This window comes from Salvelinus alpinus, chromosome 15, assembly GCF_045679555.1.
Source record: "Salvelinus alpinus chromosome 15, SLU_Salpinus.1, whole genome shotgun sequence".
In the NCBI taxonomy this organism is placed as follows: domain Eukaryota; kingdom Metazoa; phylum Chordata; class Actinopteri; order Salmoniformes; family Salmonidae; genus Salvelinus; species Salvelinus alpinus.
The window spans coordinates 56,221,020-56,240,017 of NC_092100.1; the positions used below are offsets into that span (position 1 = coordinate 56,221,020).

General features: G+C 41.6%; 1 protein-coding gene across 5 annotated transcripts in view; it reads left to right on the top strand.

The window, feature by feature from the left end:
• Positions 1 to 18,998, top strand: part of LOC139540411 (membrane-associated guanylate kinase, WW and PDZ domain-containing protein 2-like) — a 305,518-nt gene that overhangs the window by 72,418 nt on the left and 214,102 nt on the right. The window lies entirely within an intron of this gene.

Here is an 18,998-nt window from a genome sequence, read left to right on the forward strand (position 1 = left end):
CTGGACCCCTACAAATCATCCGGCCTAGAATATCTGGACCCTCTCTTTCTAAAATGATCAGCCAAAATTGTTGCAACCCCTATTACTAGCCTGTTCAACCTCTCTTTCGTATCGTCTGAGATCCCCAAAGATTGGAAAGCTGCCGCGATCATCCCCCTCTTCAAAGGGGGAGACACTCTAGACCCAAACCCGCTACAGACCTATATCTATCCTACCCTGCCTTTCTAAGGTCTTCGAAAGCCAAGTTAACAAACAGATCACCGACCATTTCGAATCCCACCATACCTTCTCCGCTATGCAAGGTCCTAAACGATATCATAACCACCATCGATAAGAGACAATACTGTGCAGCTGTATTCTTCGACCTAGCCAAGGCTTTTGACTATGTCAATCACCACATTCTTACCGGCAGACTCAACAGCCTTGGTGTCTCAAATGACTGCCTCGCCTGGTTCACCAACTACTTCTCTGATAGAGTTCAGTGTCAAATCAGAGGGCCTGTGGCAGTCTCTATGGGGCTGCCACAGGGTTCAATTCTCGGGCCGACTCTCTTCTCTGTATACATCAATGATGTCGCTCTTGCTGTTGGTGATTCTCTGATCCACCTCTACGCAGACGACACTATTTTGTATACTTCTGGCCCTTCTTTGGACACTGTGTTAACTAACCACCAGACGAGCTTCAATGCCGTACAACTCTCCTTCCGTGGCCTCCAACTGCTCTTAAATGCAAGTAAAACTAAATGCATGCCGATCGCTGCCCGCATGCCGATCAACCGATCGCTGCCCGCACCTGCCCGCCCGTCCAGCATCACTACTCTGGACGGTTCTGACTTAATATGTGGACAACTACAAATACCTAGGTGTCTGGTTAGACTCACATTAAGCATCTCCAATCCAAAATTAAATCTAGAATTGGCTTCCTATTTCGCAACAAAGCATCCTTTGCTTTGTTGCGACTATCCTACCGATCCTTGACTTCGGTGATGTCATTTACAAAATAGCCTCCAACACTCTACTCAGCAAATTGGATATAGTCTAACAGTGCCATCCGTTTTGTCACCAAAGCCCCATATACTACCCACCACTGTGACCTGTATGCTCTCGTTGGCTGGCCCTCGCTTCATACTCGTCGCCAAACCCACTGGCTCCAGGTCATCTATAAGTCTTTGCTAGGTAAAGCCCCACCTTATCTCAGCTCACTGGTCACCATAGCAGCACCCACTCGTAGCACGCGCTCCAGCAGGTATATTTCACTGGTCACCCCAAAAGCCAATTCCTCCTTTGGCCGCCTTTCCTTCCAGTTCTCTGCTGCCAATGACTGGAACGAACTGCAAAAATCACTGAAGCTGGAGACTCATATCTCCCTCACTAACTTTTAGCACCAGCTGTCAGAGCAGCTCACAGATCACTGCACCTGTAAATAGCCCATCCAACTACCTCATCCCCATACTGTTATTTATTTATTTTGCTCCTTTGCAACCCAGTATCTCTACTTGCACATTCATCTTCTGCACATCTATCACTCCAGTGTTTAATTGCTATATTGTAAATGCTTAGCCACTATGGCCTATTTATTGCCTTACCTCCATTATCTTACCTCATTTGCACATACTGTATATAGACTTTTTCTATAGTATTATTGACTGTATGTTAGTTTATTCCATGTGTAACTCTGTGTTGTTGTTTGTGTCGCACTGCTTTATCTTGGCCAGGCCTCAGTTGTTCAACTAGCCTACCTGTTTAAATAAAAGTGAAATAAATAAAATAGAAAATAAGATCCAGCCGGTTTCATTTTCAGTAAAGAACGTGTAGAGACTATGTCAGGGTTGGGCAACTTTGATGTGGGTGTGGGTCACAAAAAATCTGCACTCATCGAAGGAGGTCTGCGTACCCACATATGTAGTCAGAGACGGTCCTAGCCTTCTGGTGGACCCTTAGCGAAAGAAATGTTTCCCCCACCTTGCGAGAAAAACATTCCTTCATACATACAAAGGCATACACACGCTATGCATGCAGCCACACATGCATATACACATGTACAGTGCTTTTGCCATCCTTTGACCTTTTCCACGTTTTGTTATGTCATCACCTGAATTTAAAATGGATTAAATGTAGATGTTTTTGTCATTGGCCTATACACAATACCCCATACTGTCAAAGTGGAATTATGTTTTTTTAAATGTCTTGAGTCATTAAGTATTCAACCCCTTTGTTATGGCAAGCCTAAATAAGTTCAGCAGTACAAATTTGCCTAAGTCACATAATAAGTTGCGTGAACTATGAACTATAATGGTATTTAACATGATTTTTGAATGTCTACGGACAATTTCTTCGACCTTATGGCTTGGTTTTTGCTCTGACAAGCGCTATCAACTGTGAGACCTTATAAAGACAGATGTATGCCTTTCCAAATCATGCCCAATCAATTTAATTTACCACAGGTGGACTCCAATCAAGTTCTAGAAACATCTTAAGGATGATCAATGTAAACAAGATCTGAGCCGAGTCTCATACCAATGGATCTGAATAGTTATGTATATAAAGTATTTTTTATAACAAAAAATGTAAATATATATTTACTAACATTTCTAAAAACCTGTTTTTGCTTTGTCATTATGGGGTATTGTGTGTAGATTGATAAACAAATATATATTGAATCCATTTTAGAATAAGGCTGTAACTTAACAAAATGTTGAAAAAGGGAAGGGGTCTGAATACTCTCCAAATGCACTGTATATAAAAGTATGTGGACACCCCTTCAAATTAGTGGATTTGTGGACACATTACTGACAGGTGTTTAAAATCAAGCACACAGCCATGCAATCTCGATAGACAAACATTGGCAGTAGAATGGCAGTGACTTTCAACGTGGCACCGTCATCGGATGACTTTCCAACAAGTCAGTCGTCAAATTCCTGCCCTGCTAGACCTGCACCGGTCAACTTTAAGTGCTGTTATTGTGAAGTGGAAATATCTAGGAGTAACAACGGCTCAGCCGCGCAGTGGTAGGCCACACTAGCTCACAGAACGGGACCGCCGAGTGCTGAAACATGTAACATGTAAAAATCGTTTGTCCTCGGTTGCAACACTACCAAGTTCCAAACTTCCTCTGGAAGCAACATCAGCACAAGAACTGTTCGTCTGGAGCTTCATGAAATAGGTTTCCATGGCCGAGCAGCCGCACACAAGCCTAAGATCACCATGTGCAATGCCAAGCGTTGGCTGGAGTAGTGGAAACGCGGTTTCTGTAGTGATGAATCAAGCTTCAACATCTGTCAGTCCAATGGATTAATCTGTGTTTGGCGGATGCCAGGAGAATGCTACCTGCCCGAATGCATAGTGCCAACTGTAAAGTTTGGAGGAGGAGGAATAATGGTCTGGGACTATTTTTCATGGTTCGGGCTAGGCCCCTTAGTTCCAGTGAAGGGATATCTTATTGCTAAAGCGTACAATGACATTCTAGATGATTCTGTGCTTCCAACTTTGTGGCAACCGTTTGGGGAAGGCCCTTTTCTGTTTTAGCATGACAATGCCCCCATGCACAAAGCGAGGTCAATACAAAAATGGTTTGTCGACATCGGTGTGGAAGAATTTGACTGGCCTGTACTGAGCCCTGACCTCAATCCCATCGAACACCTTTGGAATGAATTGGAACGCCGACTGCGAGCCAGGCCTAATCGCCCAACATCAGTGTGTGACCTCACTGATGGTCTTGTGGCTGAATGGAAGCACGTCCCCGCAGCAATGTTCCAACATCTAGTGGAAAGCCTTCCCAGAAGTGTGGAGGCTATTATAGCAGCACAGAGGAGACCAACTCCATATTAATGCACATTATTTTGGAATGAGATGTTCAACGAGCAGGAGTCCACATACTTTTGGTCATGTAGTGTAAGCTGCTGCTTGTAGGAAGGGAGTAGGAACAGAGAGACAATCTGATTGACCGAAGTGGGGGGCTGTACACGTGACTGATTTTGGTCTAAACATGGTCAAGCAGACTGGATCCTCTTGTGGGGCAGGATACATGTTGGTGATATTTGTGGAAAATTTGTTAGACGGGCTTGGTTAAAGTTTAAAGTTGCATTGCAGTGAGACTGGAATTCTGGGAGAAAGGGTTGTCAAAGGTCATCACCATACCAATATTCTGTGTCCACTGGTGCGAAGGCCGTGAAATAATTTCCTCAGGATTTGCGTGGAGATCAGTGAGTTTATGCGTAGGTGAGGTGTCAGTGGCCCTGTCTGAGACTGGGGCTGTACTGTTGCAAACACTGGAGTACATACAGACAGATCCGCTGCCAGAGATATGGGGCCATATATGTTGAGCATCTCAGAGTAGGAGGGCTATTTATTTGCTACCATTTGCCATTTTTGTTTGCCTTTTTTATGGTTTACATTTTGTCGTTTGAACTTCACTGAGTGTACAAAACATTAGGAACACCGTCCTAATATTGAGTTGCACCTCCTTTTGCCCTCAGAACAGCCTAAATTCATCAGGGCATGGACTCTACAAGCTGTCAAGCGTTCCACTGGGATGCTGGCCCATGTTGACTCCAATGCTTCCCACAGTTGTGTCAAGTTGGCTGGATGTGTTTGGGTGTTGGACCATTTTTAATACACACAGGAAACTGTTAAGTGTGGAAAAACCCAGCAGTGTTGCAGTTCTTGATACACTCAAACTGGTGCGCTTGGCACCTACTACAATACCCCGTCCAAAGGCACTTAAATATTTTGTCTTGCCCATTCACCCTCTGAATGGCACACATACATACACAACACGTCTCAATTTTCTCAAGGCTTAAAAATCCTTCTTTAACATGTCTTCCCCTTTATCTACACTGATTGAAGTGGATTGACATCAATAAGTGAGGTAACCAATATTCTGTCCAGGGGTTTGAATAGTGTGTAGTGTTATCTGGTAGGTACAGTAATAGGTAGGTAAGTAGTTTAGGCCAAAGCTAGTCAGCATACTACCATGATACACACTCCATTCCCACACACACACCTGACACGGACTGCGTACTCATACTTTCACGTTAATGCACACGTTGAAGTCGGAAGTTTACATACACTTAGGTTGGAGTCATTAAAACTTGTTTTTTCAGCAACTCCACAAATGTCTTGTTAACGAACTATAGTTTTGCCAAGTCAGTTAGGACATCTACTTTGTGCATGACACAAGTCAGTTTTCCAACAATTGTTTACAGACAGATTATTTCACTTATAATTCACTGTATCACAATTCCAGTGGGTCAGAGGTTTCCATACGCTAAGTTGACTGGGCCCTTTAACAGCTTGGAAAATTCCAGATAATTATGTCATGGCTTTAGAAGCTTCTGATAGGCTAATTGACACCATTTGAGTTAATAGGAGGTGTACCTGTGGATGTATTTCAAGGCCTACCTTCAAACTCAGTGCCTCTTTGCTTGACATCATGGGAAAATCAAAAGAAATCAGACAAGACCTCAGAAAAATGTTTTGTAGACCTCCACAAGTCTGGTTCATCCTTGGAAGTAATTTCCAAACGCCTGAAGGAACCACGTTCATCTGTACAAACAATAGTATACAAGTATAAACACCATGGGACCACGCAGCCGTCATACCGCTCAGGAAAGAGACACGTTCTGTCTCCTAGAGATGAACGTACTTTGGTGCGAAAGGTGCAAATCAATCCAAGAACAACAGCAAAGGACCTTGTGAAGATGATGGAGGAAACAGGTACAAAAGTATCTATATCCACAGTAAAACGAGTCCTATATCGACATAACCGGAAATGCCGCTCAGCAAGGAAGAAGCCACTGCTTCAAAACTGACATAAAAAGCCAGACTATGGTTTGCAACTGCACATGGGGACAAAGATTGTACATTTTGGAGAAATGTCCTCTAGTCTGATGAAACAAAAATAGAACTGTTTGGCCATAATGACCATCATTGTGTTTGGAGGAAAAAGGGGAAAGCTTGCAAGCTGAAGAACACCATCCCAACCGTGAAGCACACGGGTGGCAGCATCATGTTGTGAGGGTGCTTTGCTGCAGGAGGGACTGGTGCACTTCACAAAATAGATGGCATCATGAGGCAGGAAAATTATGTGGATATATTGAAGCAACATCTCAACACATCAGTCAGGAAGTTAAAGCTTAGTCCCAAATGGGACTTCCAAATGGACAATGACCCCAAGCATACTTCCAAAGTTGTGGCAAAATGGCTTAAGCACAACAAAGTCAACCTATTGGAGTGGACTTCACACAGCCCTGACCTCAATCCTATAGAAAATTTGTCGGCAGAACTGAAAAAGGGTGTGCGAGCAAGCAGGCCTACAAACCTGACTCAGTTACACCAGCTCTGCCAGAAGGAATGGGCCAAAATTCACCTTAACTTATTGTGGGAATCTTGTGGAAGGCTACCCGAGACGTTTGACCCAAGTTAAACAATTTCAAGGCAATGCTACCAAATACTAATTGAGTGTATGTAAACTTCTGACCCACTGGGAATGTGATGAAAGAAATAAAAGCAGAAATAAATTGTTCTCTCTACTATTATTCTGACATTTCACATTTCTAAAATAAAGTGGTGATCCTAACTGACCTAAAACAGGCAAGTTTTGCTCGTGTTAAATGTCAGGAATTGTGAAAAACTGAGTTTAAATGTATTTGGCGAATGTGTATGTAAACCTCTCACTTCAACTGTATGTGGCAGTGTTGTTCTAATATTGTATGAATTAGTTTTTTACTCTGAGATGATTTGTGGATATGGGCCATGGTGTGTGTGTGAGTGTGTGTGTGTTTATGTGTGTGTCAGTGGAGGATCCTCCTCAGTGATTTTCATAAAAATACAAATTGTAAAACATTAAAAAAGTTATCCTTTTTAGATAAAACTATACAAAATATATTCACAAGTCACCAAATAATTTATTAAAACACATTGTTTTGCAATGAAGGTCTACAGTAGCCTCGAGCACTCTGTAGGGTAGCACCATGGTGTAGCCGGAGGACAGCTAGCTTCCATCCTCCTCTGGTTACATTGACTTCCATATAAAACCTAGGAGGCTCATGGTTCTCACCCCCTTCCATAGACTTACACAGTAATTATGACAACTTCCGGAGGACGTCCTCCAACCTATCAGAGCTCTTGCAACATCAAAGGATCAGTGAATGAATCTAATACTGAAAGCATAAGCTACAGCTAGCTAGCACTGCAGTGCCTAAAATGTGGTGAGTAGTTGACTCAAAGAGAGAGAAAGACAATAGTTGAATAGTTTTGAACAAATTAATTTCTTCAAAAATGAAGGAGAATAGATAGAGATTTCACTTTTTAGTTTCACTGCTAGCAAATGCAGCTAGCTAGTTTAGCCTACTCAAACTGAGGGATGCTATGTTAGCTATGACTATCCAACACAACACTGGAACTCTTCCAAGTCAAGGTAAGCTTTTGGTTTTACTAATTTATTGCCAGCAGGGTCCGCAGGTGTGAGTGCTAAACTGCTTACTGACTGTACACTGTAACTTTACTGCATGATTGTAGCAGGTTTACTAGCGTGTTAGTGCTATTAACTATGTTGACTGTGATGTTACTTTAGTTAATATGGTGACAACAATGTAGGCTGTGTGTAGCGGTTATGATATGGTTTGGCTTGGTGTGTTGTGCATTGAAGTCCACAATCGAAGGGAAAAGGTAAGAGAAGGGTAGCGCATAGATGTGAGAAGGAATACAACGTGGCTGCTATGAAAGTGAACCGTCTGTACGTGCTTTCATGGGTGGATTTATTCCTCCGAATCTGTTGAAAAACGTTGCTTAAATGTAAGCAAACGGAACGAAACGGCGATAAACATACCTGAATTTCTCCAATATAAACTCTCTTTTGCAACTGTTGGATTAATGATTACACACTAGATCAGCTAGATACAGGCAAGAGTGTGCAAGGCAGTATGTAGCAACCTCATGATGGGTATAGGGAAAATGTAAGTATAATGTAGTAGCCTAAATCTGTCGATGTTACATGTAACTATTTCCCAGGTCGTTGCAGTAAATGAGAATGTGTTCTCAGTCAACTTACCTGGTAAAATAAAAAATAATAATAAAAGAACTGGGTGAATGGAATATAAATGACAGTTATCCAATATGCTGTAATAGGAATAAGGCCGGCCGCCACTGGTGTATGTGTGTGTGTGAGTATTCTTACATAGGCATTCCTCTTGTCCAGATGGGATAGGGCAGTGTGCAGTGTGATGGCATTGTCTGTGGACCTGTTGTGGAGGTATGCAAACTGAAGTGGGTCTAGTGTGGCCGGTAAGGTGGATGTGATATGATCCTTGACTAGTCTCTCAATGCACTTCATGATGACAAGTGAGTGCTACAGGGCGGTAATCGTTTAGTTCAGTTATCTTTGCCTTCTTGGGTACAGGAACAATGGTGGCCATCTTGAAGCATGTGGGGACAGGAGACTGGTATAGGGAGTGATTGAATATGTCTGTAAACACACCAGCAAGCTGGCCTGCATATGCTCTGAGGACGCGGCTAGGGATGCCGTCTGAGCCGGCAGCCTTGCGAGGGTTAACACGTTTAAATATCTTTCTCACATCGTCCCCGGAGAAGGAAAGGGTGGGGCCCACAGTCCTTGGTAGTTGTTGGCACTGTATTATCCTCAAAGCGGGCAAAGAAGGTGTTTAGTTTCTCTGGGAGCAGGACGTCGGTGTCCGTGACATTGCTGGTTTTCTTTTTGTAGTCCGTGATTGCCTGTAGAACCTGCCACATACATCTCGTGTCTGAGCCACTGAATTGCAACTCCACTTTGTCCCTATGCCAACATTTTGCTTGTTTTTTTGCCTTGCGGAGGGAATAACTAAACTGTTTGTATTCAGCCATATTCCGAGTCTTCTTTCCATGGTTAAATGTGGTGGTTCACGCTTTAAGTTTTACGTGAATGCCGCCATCTATCCACGGTTTCTGTTTAGGGTAGGTTTTAAGTCACAGTGGGTACTGTATATATCCATATATTTCCGTATAAAGTCACTCACCGAATCAGCATATAAATTGTTATTTTTCTCTGAGACTGCCCGGCACATTTCTCAGTCCGCGTGATCAAAATGAGTGTGGATTACGATTGGTCAGACCAGCGTTGCATGGTTCTTGTCACAGGTACATCCTGTTTGAGTGTCTGCCTGTAAGAAGGGAGGAGCCAAATGTTGTTGTCAGATTTGCTAAAGGGAGTGCGGGGGAGGGCCTTGTATGCATTGCGGAAGTTAGAGTAGCAGTGATGCACGAGTGCTACCATCAATATGGTAGCCATGTTCTCAAATTTGCTTTCTCAAAATCCCCAGCTACAATATATGTTTTCTAGTTTGCATAGATTCCAGTGAAGTTCCTTGAGGGCTTTCGTGGTATCGGCTTGAGGGGGGATATACACGGCTGTGACAATAACCAACGAGAATTCTCTTGGGAGATAATATGAACGGCGTTTGATTGTGAGGAATTCTAGGTCAGGTGAATAAAATGACTTGAGGTCCTGTATGTTGTTACTATTACACCATGAATCGTTAATCATGAATCATACACCCCCGCCCTTCTTCTTCCCAGAGAGGTTTATTTCTGTCAGCGCGACGCATAACGGATCCCGGTGGCTGTACCGACTCCGACAACATATCCCGAATGAGCCATGTTTCCGTGAAACAGAGAATGTTACTATCTCTGATGTCTCTCTGGAAAGCAATCCTTGCCCTAATTTCATCTACCTTATCTAGAGACTGGACATTGGCGAGTAATATGCTCGGGAGCGGTGGATGGTGTGCACGCCTCTGAAGTCTGACCAGGAGGCTGCTCCGTCTACCTCTCCTGCGGCGACGTTGTTTTGGGTCAGCATCTGGAATTAGATCCAAAGCCCTGGTTGGTGGTGCAAACAAAGGAGCCGCTTCGGGAAAGTCGCATTCCTGGTTGTAATGTTGGTAAGTTGACATCGCTCTGATATCCAATAGTTCTTCCTGGCTGTATGTAATAACACCAAAAAACTAAATACTTTGTAGTTTCCTAAGGACTAGAAGCGAGGCGACCCTCTCTGTCGGCGCCATCATATTAGGAGTGATATACTGTTTGCTGTGACTGTAGGGGGTCCATCCTTTCTAACTCCTGCCAAGAGATCTCTTTGACTGTTTTTTTCAACATGAGTACAGCATGAGGTACTTTAATTCTGTTCTGCTAATCAAAAACAACAATTGTTGCAACAGAGTAAGAATGACAAGATAAAGAACCCCTTACAGACGTGGAAGCTTATGCAATCCTTATGTAAACTATAGGCACATCTGCTCTTGCTAATATGTATTATTTTGTATATGTTATCTGTAAATAGTTTTCTGCTTATACTGGCCTCCTACTTGTTTTCTTTTTTGTTCTGCACAAATACCGTCAAGACCACTGTCTATCACAAATACCATGGTCCACTGTCTATCAGTTCACCTCAGCTAATAAGAGAATGGAGTTTGACGTTTAACATTGCAGCTTTGATTGATTGGTGGAGGAGCCCCTCCCCATTACATGAATACAGGATATGATTAGATTTGTTGGAGAGTTATAAAAACAATGATAACGTAATAGAGTGGAAAATTCCACAGCTAATCTTTTCATATGCAATATCTAATAACTAATTATGAGGTGAGAAGAAAACACAATGCAACTGTTTGAACCTCAAAACAGTCCCCACTAACCTGCCAGCTTAAAGAAAATACACACAAAATGTTAAAATACAATAGTTTAAGGATTCATGCATTCAAACATGAATCCGTTCTGCTGGGTAACAAATGGGACAAATCCCCTCCGGAGATTGGACAGTTTGATGAGCAGAGCTGGTGATCCCTCTTCTCTGCGTCTGGGGACATAGTGTCCATCAACAGGGGACAAATATCATCAGCCCGAGAAAGGAGGAGGATGTGGTCAGAAGCAGAGTTAATGGGTGACGAGGAGTTTCCCCAGGCATGCCTGTAAAAATACATTGGATGGGAATTGAAGTGAGCACACTACATCATTGTAAGTCATACACTTTGTTGTGCATCTATAAAGATAATACACATGCATACATTCACCATATCTACCATTTTGAGCAAAGAACATAAAGGGTCTCTTGTTTATGCTAAGAATCTTCAGTGAATACTGAGCATTTCATTTGACATCTTCATCCTATCTACTGTTAACCGTAGCAGAGGAAGGATGCTTACCGTGGCCAGGTCAAGTGCGGTCTGTCCCTACTTCTTCTTCATTGTAGGGTCAGCTTCGTGGGCCAACAGTAGAGCATACAACTGAGTACAACCTTTCCAAGCTGCCTCATTCAGTGGAGTGAAGGCCCGCTTGTCTGTAGCATTCACACGTATTGAACTTTATCAGGAGGGCTGCAATGTCCACATGCTGTAGAGGAGTGACATTACTTACACAGTAGGTTTGATCTTGTGCAGCAGACGCTTTCACATGATCAACGTTGCCACTAACCTCTGTACCTACCGTATTCCTTTGTCTTCAAAAGCGGTCACAGTAGATACAGACAATCAGGGAAGGAGAAAATGGTAGGCACAGGTGTCAGGGTGAGGAAGACTTTTCCCTTGTCATGCCAAAAACACTCATCTTCAAAGTGATGTGCACAGATGAGATTGTGTTTGGGTTGGTTTCCAATTAATCCGCCTGACATTTGCAACCCACTGCTGCAGCCTGGGCTTGTCATGAAATCTGTGGGAAAAGATTATGTATTTTAGTAGTAGTCTAGGTCTTTGCCAATTGTAAACAGTAAACAACAAATATACTAATCAGCCGTTAAATATTGCACAAATAAAGTAGGCCAACATACCTAGTGACAAATTAAGCACAGTGAAATGGTTTCCAGTAAAAGTTCAATAGTGTGGCGTAATACATGTCAACCTTAAAAGAGATGAAAACCACATACACCACCAATTGTGCTGACTCGAGCGCAGTGGAAGTCTTGACCGATTGTACACCCATCTTGGAATACCCAATGGTCAAATGCTGACCCTTCTACCTCCCCGGGGGAGTTTTCAGCTGTTATCGGGACTGTTGTATACATTCCACCTTAGGACAAGAAATATACAGTGGGGAGAACAAGTATTTGATACACTGCCGATTTGGCAGGTTTTCCTACTTACAAAGCATTTAGAGGTCTGTAATTTTTATCATAGGTACACTTCAACTGTGAGAGACGGAATCTAAAACAAAAATCCAGAAAATCACATTGTATGATTTTTAAGTAATTAATTTGCATTTTATTGCATGACATAAGTATTTGATACATCAGAAAAACAGAACTTAATATTTGGTACAGAAACCTTTGTTTGCAATTACAGAGATCATACGTTTCCTGTAGTTCTTGACCAGGTTTGCACACACTGCAGCAGGGATTTTGGCCCACTCCTCCATACAGACCTTCTCCAGATCCTTCAGGTTTCGGGGCTGTTGCTGGGCAATACGGACTTTCAGCTCCCTTCAAATATTTTCTATTGGGTTCAGGTCTGGAGACTGGCTAGGCCACTCCAGGACCTTGAGATGCTTCTTAAGGAGCCACTCCTTAGTTGCCCTGGCTGTGTGTTTCGGGTCGTTGTCATGCTGGAAGACCCAGCCACGACCCATCTTCAATGCTCTTACTGAGGGAAGGAGGTTGTTGGCTAAGATCTCGCGATACATGGCCCCATCCATCCTCCCCTCAATACGGTGCAGTCGTCCTGTCCCCTTTGCAGAAAAGCATCCCCAAAGAATGATGTTTCCACCTCCATGCTTCACGGTTGGGATGGTGTTCTTGGGGTTGTACTCATCCTTCTTCTTCCTCCAAACACGGCGAGTGGAGTTTAGACCAAAAAGCTCTATTTTTGTCTCATCAGACCACATGACCTTCTCCCATTCCTCCTCTGGATCATCCAGATGGTCATTGGCAAACTTCAGACGGGCCTGGACATGCGCTGGCTTGAGCAGGGGGACCTTGCGTGCGCTGCAGGATTTTAATCCATGACGGAGTAGTGTGTTACTAATGGTTTTCTTTGAGACTGTGGTCCCAGCTCTCTTCAGGTCATTGACCAGGTCCTGCCGTGTAGTTCTGGGCTGATCCCTCACATTCCTCATGATCATTGATGCCCCACGAGGTGAGATCCTGCATGGAGCCCCAGACCGAGGGTGATTGACCGTCATCTTGAACTTCTTCCATTTTCTAATAATTGCGCCAACAGTTGTTGCCTTCTTACCAAGCTGCTTGCCTATTGTCCTGTAGCCCATCCCAGCCTTGTGCAGGTCTACAATTTTATCCCTGATGTCCTTACACAGCTCTCTGGTCTTGGCCATGGAGAGGTTGGAGTCTGTTTGATTGAGTGTGTGGACAGGTGTCTTTTATACAGGTAACGAGTTCAAACAGGTGCAGTTAATACAGGTAATGAGTGGAGAACAGGAGGGCTTCTTAAAGAAAAACTAACAGGTCTGTGAGAGCCAGAATTCTTACTGGTTGGTAGGTGATCAAATACTTATGTCATGCAATAAAATGCTAATTAATTACTTAAAAATCATACAATGTGATTTTCTGGATTTTTGTTTTAGATTCCGTCTCTCACAGTTGAAGTGTACCTATGATAAAAATTACAGACCTCTACATGCTTTGTAAGTAGGAAAACCTGCAAAATCGGCAGTGTATCAAATACTTGTTCTCCCCACTGTAGGTAACACTTTATTTGACGCATGGTGTCAGCGCAGTCATGACTAGGGCTGTGGCGGTCACGAAATTTCGTCAGCCGGTGATTATCAAGCAACTAACTGTCAGTCTCACTGTAATTAACATAAACACATTTGGCATCTCCTGGCTTCCACACACAGCCTACAAGCCACTGATGCGCACCTTTGGAACATCTACATTTCTATAAGTCTAATGAATCCATGTAATATAGCCTACACCTTCACAATAAATCCATTATTTATTTTAGACAGGTCTAAAGAAACGTGACATGAAGAAAATGTAGTCTATTTCAGAAGAACAGAATAGCATACTCTGACTTGTCCATATGTTAGGTCCTGATCTGGCTATGTCATATGTCTGTGGCCTACTCTAGTGAATTTAGCATACCATATTTGTTTAATTCTGTGGCATTATTTTATATTATTTTATAGCATGAAGAATACAATTGAACAAAGCTGTATAAAGTAGAAAGGATATTTTCTCCAAACGATTTGAGGGAATGCGCACATGCGGCTATTCTGTGTTGAGCGGTTAACAAAGAAATAGGTATTCCTATATGCTTAATTTAGAGTTAGTAATGTGACTTTAGTTGTTCTACAAATGTTGGGCTATATGTTTGGATTTTTAATACATTGTAAGGCTGCATGATGCGACTCTCTAATGATGATTTTTTTTTAAAGTTGCTTGAAATGCATGAGCTCTGCTTTGTTTCCCCCCCAATAAGGCTGTACACACTTCATCAGTCTCTCATTCACAATTTGATAAGCACTTGATAATGCCTCAAATTTTCCGGCGTCATCCTCTTTGTGTGGCCGTAATGCCCTCTAAAAGATCCCATGCCTTTTGCGGCCAGTGGCTGTTGTGCCCTTGGGCTTAATATAATAATTATAATTCCCTTCTCCCTGAGTGCTGCGTGCTCAGAAGCACCTCTATCTCACATGGCTCCATCTGCCCATCACGTGATCGGGTCTTTCTCACAGGCTACAAGTGAAGACAGACACATCTCGTCCTTATCCAATTCTGTGGTGCGTATTGAAGATATTGGAAGAACTGTCCACATTTACTTTTCATCAGCCTACAAGATGAGTAGGTCTAACGAACCGCAAAAGCACTAGCCTATGTCAATATTCTATAGCCCATAGTACAAAAGTTACCTATTCTGTGTGAGAAATACATTTTCCGAACATAGTCTGGGACAGTTGTGGGATGTGATAAATCCCAAATGAATACCACCCACTAGCATCCCAAAAACTTTTTCATGCAATGAGGCTGACGCAACAGATTTAGCTTAAAATGTTGATAAACTATTAGGATATTTCTTCATATTATAAGTGCAGCAATGCTCACATGGTAGTAGGCTGTATGCGCAAATGTTCCGTAAGCGGAAAAACACCATTATCAAAAGTGACCACAATTGCTATTATGAATATAATGCTTTTATGATAAAGGTGCATTTTTATGGTGAAAATGTTCTTCCCCAAACTTGAAACTCACGCGCTGCTTATGTATGCCAGTTAGCTTCTACACCCATTGTAAAGCGGATTAATGTGCTTAATTTTAAGAAGTTATTTGTCCACTTTAGTTGTGAAAGTTCGGAAAGTATTCAGACCCCTTGACTTTTTCCACATTTTCTTACGTTGCAGCCTTATTCTAAAATGTATTATAGTTTTTTCCCACATCAATCTACACAAAATAACACATAATGATAAAGCAAAAACAGGTTTTTAGTATTTTTATCTAATTTATAAAAAATAAGAAACTGAAATATCACATTTACTTAAGTATTCAGACCCTTTACTCAGTGGGATGGCGCCCATGAGGCCATCATAAAGGTGTGTACACGTGAGGGACGCTCTCCCTAAGGGGGTAATGCAAAGACCTTAACCCAACACCTAGCGACCTCGACAAGCGGTTCAGACCTCTTGGCGTAATGATTAAGGTATTGGCTTGACAGTCGCTGAACCAGGGGCTACCCCCAGAATTCGCTGCAAGATTCCAGGTGGTAGCTCAACGCTTTATGCTACTAGGCCTACAGGCCCTCAACTAAATAACCCATCTTGTGCTATTCCTGAACTTTAGCCTCAGTGTTAAGCTGTGACAATTTCATAACACAATCAATATAGTTTACCTGTAGATGAATTCCAGCCATTTCCTGAGAGGTTTGTGAGATCTGTAGAAAATAGATCCATGTCGAACAGAGAGATGCTTTGTTTTCTATGTCTTTTGACGAAACCTATAGGTTTTTTAATTTATATTTTTACCTAAAAACATCTGACATATCGATTAACAAATTTAAAATGATTGTAGAAAATACATGTTAGGCCTATCGTATAGGCTTTATCGTGTGTTGTATTTTTTTTACACAATCAAGCTAAGTTACTACTAACAGTCACATAGCTAACTAGGCCTACACTATGTCTAACAGTCACAACTTTATGTACTTTTGTGACATTGTTATTAATTAATATAATGAATAAAATCATCAAAAGTGCTCACAAATTACAAATTAGCCCATTAGCTTAATTTGAGTGAGCCATAAAGGTTAAACGCTAGGCTAATTGTCTATGACTTTTTTTAAATTGGGCTAGCAAGTCACACCATGATCAACAGTAAAAACTCACCACTGTAAGCCAGTCCTGTTTTAGACACTGTACAATCACATTCGCAATCTACATTATGGGCATTGGGCTTTTGTTTTAAGCAATCCCTTTTTTTTTGCATCCGTTTTGCTCGTTCACAGTTGCTTTTAAAATGGTTCTCTTTTCTAATACATTTCTGGACTCTTTATCGTCATGATGAAGCTAATTAGATACCAGACACAAATGTATCTTACTGCGATACAAGTTGGATCTATTTCAACATCTGCTATTTCAACATCTAGTCCGGATCCATAAACCTCACCTAGCCTGGGGTCCAAATGTACAACAGACAAAAAACCTGGTGCAGTTTTTGATTTCTGGAGTTTGGCCAGAACAGGGTGCATGGAACGCTTATCAATCCAATCATTTAAAATGATTGTTCAAATTGATAATATAATACTATTTTCGATGTTTCAATTTCTCAATTTTCTGATCCACTTGCTAAATTCAATAACAGTCTAGCCTATAAACTGAGTTCCAATTTTTCAACTTCAAATGTTTAATATAGCTTTCGTTATTCTTTGTTTTATTTTTATTTAGGCTACCTTGTGTAGTTTGAAAAATGAACGTGTGCGGTAGGAAAGCTGGGTAATTCAAGTGGACGCTAGAGGCTACAGTGCAGAGACCCTGTTCATCCAAAGTGGTTGGTGAATGTGGATCCTCTGGATGTGAAATCACACATACACACACACACACACACACACACACATCAACTTTCCGCCATGTAACTTTTGACTATGCATACTCTTCTATCAGCCATGGTGCGTAAAAAAATGTAATAAAAAATAAAAAAAATTATGCACTCTACTGTAAGTCGCTCTGGATAAGAGCGTCTGCTAAATGACTAAAATGTAAATGTAAATGTAAATGTGCGTTATGAGCACAGCCAAATTAAGCAACTTGACCTGGTGTGTGTGTGGAAGCTGCCTGCGGCTGCAACTACGAGTGCAAGCTGATTAATAATAACAATTATATAATTCAGTGTTGGCCACAAAAATGTATCATACCCATCATGTTTTTGCTATATTAAGAAGTTTACTTTGGATGTAATAGGCTATAGGTTACTTGGGTTTAACAGATGCCTATACCTTTGTCTTGTTTATGGTGTACTAGGTGGTAACTAGATCATGCTTAGGCGAAAAAACTATAAAGGGAAATAAGTGGCTACATTTGACATTTTTAGAGTTATTTCATGAAATGTTGTTTTTAGAAAAGGGCGTTTTGTTTTAAGTACCGGGGTACTCAACTCAGTTCAATAGTAATCCAATCAGTCAGTGACGTATCGGTAAAAGCGCAAAACTGAAAATCATTTGCAGTGGTGATTTTAGCATGTAGATCTTGGTGGGGAAAACAAAGATTTTCTTAATTGCACTATAACGGTGACAAATGGTGTACACAAACGGTTAGATCCTACATAAAGCTGTCCCAACAGCAGAGTCTCAACAGTAGTCCCAACCCCTTACCACTGCTACTCCTGGCTATCAGCAGAGCCTTGTCTGGCAGCGAAACAGTTAATTCAGCCTCATTTACTGCCTTTTTAAAAAACACAGCTGATATGGCTGACTTGCTTAAACAAATGTGGTTTCTACTAACAATTGAGATGTACAAACTATGGCATAAGGGGACGACAAGCGGATAAGAGGCAATCCGTAATTTCGATTAAGACATTAATTAGCGAGCTAGGACGGACGTAGTCAATATAACTATTTGTTTAGCACTTTTGAAATGTACAGCGACAGAATTCAGAACATGGACCGTTCTTACAGTGTTCTTCCTGTACACCAAGTCAGAAGCGTAGGATAAATAAAGGGGGGAAAATAGACCAAATGATTAAGGTGAGGCACATGGGCTACTAATAGCTTACTACACAACATACACTTAGTATTACTTTCTTAGCTACAGTATACATATTTCCCTGGCATATTACATAATTTATGCAGGAGCATACAATATATTTTTGGACTCACCTTGTTGTGCTGTGCTCTCTTGAACAGGAAGGTGGCGCGGCCGTCCTTCGTGGGCAAATTTTGGCATCAAAGTCTGGCATTCTCTGGATTTATGGTGCTTTCAAGACAACTGGGAACTCTGAAAAAATCAAGGTCGAATCATGATGACGTCAGTGAACTTCAGGTCTTAGCTCTAGAAAGAGGCCCGAGTTCCCGATTTACAATTCCGAGTTGGATTACCATTCAAAAAGCCTATAATGGAATATCGAAGGACATTCAAGCTTTCTTTAATAGTAGTAGGCACTAAAGCTTGTGGTGATCGGTTGCATGTTATGGAGCCTATCTACAATTATATTGTCGGTTCCCGACGGGTTCGGGTTAAGATACGAATAGGCAAACATAGTTTACGATGCATGGAAACCGATAATCTAAAACACAACATTTGAATAATCAAACCATTATTCTGTTTCTCGTTATTCAATATTTCCGTTAGACACTGCAAACAAAAAAGCTAACTTTTTAGCCTATGTGTTTTTTTAAATGTCAGATTCAAATCAAATGAATGAGGAATGACCCTTTTCTCATGTCATCTAATAAGTATTAGTTGGCCAAAAGTTACCCCTACAGGTCCTTTTTTTAAATAATGCATCCTATAGGCTAATTACTATTTTGCCCCTGTCAGTATCCCCCCAAAATGTAATTTTGTTTCTATATAGAC